The sequence below is a fragment of the Tamandua tetradactyla genome, chromosome 18 (assembly GCF_023851605.1).
Source record: "Tamandua tetradactyla isolate mTamTet1 chromosome 18, mTamTet1.pri, whole genome shotgun sequence".
In the NCBI taxonomy this organism is placed as follows: domain Eukaryota; kingdom Metazoa; phylum Chordata; class Mammalia; order Pilosa; family Myrmecophagidae; genus Tamandua; species Tamandua tetradactyla.
In genome coordinates, this window is record NC_135344.1 from 44,511,308 (window position 1) to 44,516,148 (window position 4,841).

General features: G+C 35.9%; 1 non-coding gene across 1 annotated transcript; it reads right to left on the minus strand.

The window, feature by feature from the left end:
• Window positions 1-1,112: 1,112 nt before the first annotated feature.
• On the minus strand, window positions 1,113-1,258 carry LOC143662841 (small nucleolar RNA SNORA66). The gene has a single exon (XR_013165611.1). It is a non-coding gene; the product is annotated as a small nucleolar RNA SNORA66 (small nucleolar RNA).
• Window positions 1,259-4,841: the final 3,583 nt, after the last annotated feature.

A 4,841-nucleotide genomic window follows, 5' to 3' on the forward strand; every position in this document is an offset into this window, starting at 1 on the left:
AAAAACACAAACTGAAAAATTCTGATCAGTTAAACAGGAGCTATGCCAGAGGTCTAGAATAAGTTGAACTGAATCTCAAAGGATAGATAGAGAACAAAGCCAACTGACAAGAAACCTGTAGGTAAAAGAGAGAAAATGACCTCCAGAATAAACTCATCAAAGAAATCAGATACTGTGCCAGTTGAAAGGATGTATATACCCTAGAAAATCCATGTTTTAATCCTAATCTCATTTTGTAAAGGCAGCCATTTCTTCTAATCTCTATTTAGTACTGTATGTTTGATTCTGTAATTAGATCATCTCCCTGGAGATGTGACTCAATCAAAAATGGTTGTTAAACTGGATTAGGTGGAGACATGTTTCCACTCATTTGGGTGGGTCTTGATTAGTTCACTGGAATCCTATAAAAGAGGAAACATTTTGGAGAATTGGGGAGATTCTGAGAGAGCAGAAAATGACAGCTATGAGAAGCAGAGAGTCCACCAGCCAGTGATCTTTGAAGATAAAGAAGAAAAATGCCTCCCGGGGAGCTTCATGAAACAGGAAGTGGGAGAAAAAGCTAGCAGATGACACCATGTTTGCCACATGCCTTTCCAGATGAGAGAGAAACCCTGACTGTGTTTGTCATGTGTCTTCTCACTTGAGAGAGAAACCCTGAACTTCATCGGCCTTCTTGAACCAAGGTATCTTTCCCTGGATGCCTTAGATTGGATATTTCTATAGATTTGTTTTAATTGGGACATTTTCTTGGCCTTAGAACTGTAAACTTGTAACTTATTAAATTCCCCCCCTTTTTCTTATGAAACAACAAAGTAAAATAAGACAAATATATATATTTTTAATTCACAGCTAAAGCAAATAAAGACTTAAATTGTGACTGAAATAAAAGACAAAGTCTTGGTAATCAGATAGAGGTCGAATAATCCAAATTCTAACTCATGTTCTTTTCCTACCCCCAACTTCCTATGATTTGCTATTACCACACAGGGCCAAGTATCATAAAAATGTAATGTTACTGACATGGTGAAATCCACGCCCAGATTGAAACATTTCAACAGAAGCCAACTCTTTTCTTTAGGTAGTCAATAAAAAATGCAACAAACTGATAGTTATACTGTATCAGGATAGAATGGGCCACCTCAGTATTTACTGAGGCTAATACATTTCTATCACCACAATTACTTTAGCAAACCTGGTTCCCCTTGCTTCTGCATAAATTCCCCTTTTGAAAAGCCATTCCATTTCTGGTATATTGCATTCCAGTAGCTAGCAAACTAGAATAGACACCTACACAAGAATAAATCATGAGTTAGCCTAGAAAGAATGACGATTGGCCCAAAGGAATAAACTAACACTCCAAATGAAATACAGGAGTTGAAGCAACTAATTAAGATGTTCAAACAAATCTTCTAAATCAATTTAAAAAACCAGATCAATGAGGTGATAGAAAATACGGCAAAAGAGAAGAAGGATATAAACAAGGCACTGTGTGAACATACAGAAGAACTCAAAAGCTTGAAAATGGCAGAACATATGGTAGTGAAAGACAATAGAAGAGATCAAAAACACAATGGAGACACACAACAGCAGATTTGAAGAGCCAGAAGAACAGATTAGTTATCTAAAGGACAGAATATATGAAATTATATGCACAAAAGAAAAGATAGGGAAAAGAATGGAAAAATAAGAGCCTGGTCTCAGGAAATTGAAATGACAAGATGAAGCACACCAATATACATGTTATGGGTGTCCCAGAAGGAGAAAGGAAGGGAAAGGGGGCAGAAAGAATAATGGAGGAAATAATCACTGAAAATTTCACAATTCTCATAAAGACATAAAATTGCAGATCCAAGAAGTGCAGCATACCCCAAAAAGAATAGATCCAAGTAGACCTACTCCAAGACCCTTACTAATCAGATTGGCAAGTGTCAAGAACAAAGACGGAATTCTGAAAGCAGCAAAAAAAAAAAAAAAAAAAAAAAAATCCATCACACACAGGGGAAGTTCAATAAGAAAATGTGTGGATTTCTCAGCAGAAACCACGGAGGCAAGAAGGCAGGGCAATGATATCTTTAAGATACTGAAAGAAAAAACTGCCAACAAAGAATTCTATATCTGGCAAAACCACCCTTCAAAACTGAGGGATAGTTTAAATATTTTCAGACAAATAGACACTAAGAGAGTTTGTGGACAAGAGACCAGCTCTACAAGAAATACTAAAGGAAGCACTAAAGACAGATAGGAAAAGACACGAGAGAGATTTGGAGAAGAGTGCAGGAAGGAAGTCTATTAGTAAGGGTAAAAAGAGAGAAAAAATAAGATATGACATAAAATCCAAAAAACAAAATGTTAGAAGAAAGTATTGCCTTTACAGTAATAACGTTAAATGTTAATAAATTGAACTCCCAATCAAAAGACACAGACAGGCAGAATGGATTAAAAAACAGGACCCATCTATTTAGACCTAAGGACAAAAATAGGTTGAAAGTGAAAGGGTGGAGAAAGATATTTCACATAAACAACTAGAAAAGAACAGGGTCAGCTATACTAATATCAGACAAATTGAACTTCAAATGCAAAATAACTGAAAGAGACAAAGAAGGGCACCACGTATAAATGAAAGGGACAAAGTGAAATGTTGGGAAAAGATATTTCATTCATTCAACAACCAGTAAAGAAGAGGGGTAGCTATACTAATATCCAACAAATTAGACTTCAAATGTAAAACAATTTCAAAAGACAAAGAAGGATACTATGTATTAATAAAAGGAACAATTCAAAAAGAAGACATAACAGTCATACATATTTATGTACCAAGCCAGAGTGCTCCAAAATACATGAGGCAAACACTGACAACACTGAAAGGAGAAGTAGACACCTCAGCCATAATAGTTGGAGACTTCAATTCCCTGTTCTCTTCAACAGATAGAACATCTAGACAGAGGATCAATAAGGAAACAGAGATTTTGAACAATATAATAAATGAACTAGACTTTACAGACATTTATAGAACATACACCCCACAGCAGTAAGATACACATTTTTCTCAAGTGCTCATGGATCACTCTTGAGGGTGGACCATATACTGGGTCACAAAGCAAATCTCAGTACATTTTATAAAGACTGAAATTATACAAAACACTTTCTTGGATCATAATGGACTGAAGTCAGAAATAAATAACAGGCAGAGGGCCAGAAAATTCACAAATATATGGAGGCTAAACAACATAGTCTTAAACAACCAGTGGGTCACGGAATAAATTACAAGAAAAATCAGTAAATATCTTGAGGCAAACGAAAATGAAAACACAACACAGCAAAATTTAAGGATGCAGCAAAGGCAGTGCTGAGAGGGAACTTTGTCTTAGATGCTTGTATTAAAAAAGAAGAAAGTAAAATTGAGGAACTAAATATTCACTTGGAAGAACTAGGGAAAGAATAGCAAACTAACCCAAAAGCACTCAAAAGGAAAGAAATTATTAAGATTAGAGCAGAAATAAATGAAATTGAGAAGATGAAAACAATCAAGAAAATCAACAAAATAAGAAGTTGGTTCTTTGAGAAAATCAATAAAATTGGTGGATCATTATCTAGGTTGACAAAAAAAGAGAGAGAGAGAGAGAGAGAGAGGATACAAATAAATAAAATCAGAAATGGAAGAGGGGACATAAACACTGATCCTGCAGAAATAAAGGAGGTAAAGAAAGAATACTATAAGCAAATATATGCTAATAAACTGGACAACATAGATGAAATGGACAACTTCCTAGAAAGGCATGAATAACCAACACTGACTCCAAAAGAAATAGATGACTTCAACAAACCAATCACAAGTAAAGAGATTGAATCAATCATCAAGAAGCTACCCCAAAAGAAGAATATAACAAAGGCATTATGCCAAAACTAAATGTCAAAAAGTGGGGGGCAAGGGGGAGGGGTATGGATTCTAGGCATAAGAAAAGGTATTGTCTTCATATAGATTTTGGTGGCAAAGTGTGTCTATTTACTTAGGTTGGATTGTATGCAGTATGAATAAAATTGTTTAAAAATGAACAGAGAGAAACAAGTGCTAGTGAAAATGTAGAGAAAGAGATGCACCTGTTCACTGTTGGTAGGGAAGCTGAGAGGTGCGGCCCCTCCAGAGGGCAGTGTGGCAGTTCCACAGGAGGTGAGGGTGGGGTTGCCATATGATCCTGCAACCCCATTGCTACATATATACATAAAGGAACTAAGAGTGTGGACACAAATGGACATTTGCACACTGGTGTTTATGGTAGCAGTGTTAGCAATTCAGAGTTAGAACACTAAAGTTATGAAAGTCAGCATTATCCTATTCAGCAATGGTTAAAAATGCTGAAAAAGTGATCAGATTTCATTTAGAGATATAAATGAAGCTGATCTGGATAGGACTACGGTAAATCAGAATACTGGGTATAGGATGATATGCCCAATATTTTCCTATACTCAAAGTGACAGAGTTTTAAATGGTGCAAAATTTATATTTTTGGTAGCACATTATCTAATTTAATGTGTTTGGTTAGTTTACTTGAACACCATGATTACACGGACTCCTGAATAGGGCACATAGATCTCGTTGATTTGTACACAGTAGTGTGATGCCCCTATATATTCCAGAGTAATTTGGACAGAGAATTAAAAAAAGTATTTACGAAGTTCACTTGAGGGACTGGAGAAAATACTAAGCTTCCCCATATGGGGAATTCCTGATATTCTCACAAGCAGTGGGGACAACCAATTCAATAGGATGAGTACATGATCTTTGGGCTTACACCTATGAAGCTTATTTCAGCAAAGGAGAGGCTAAGCCTACTGATAATTAT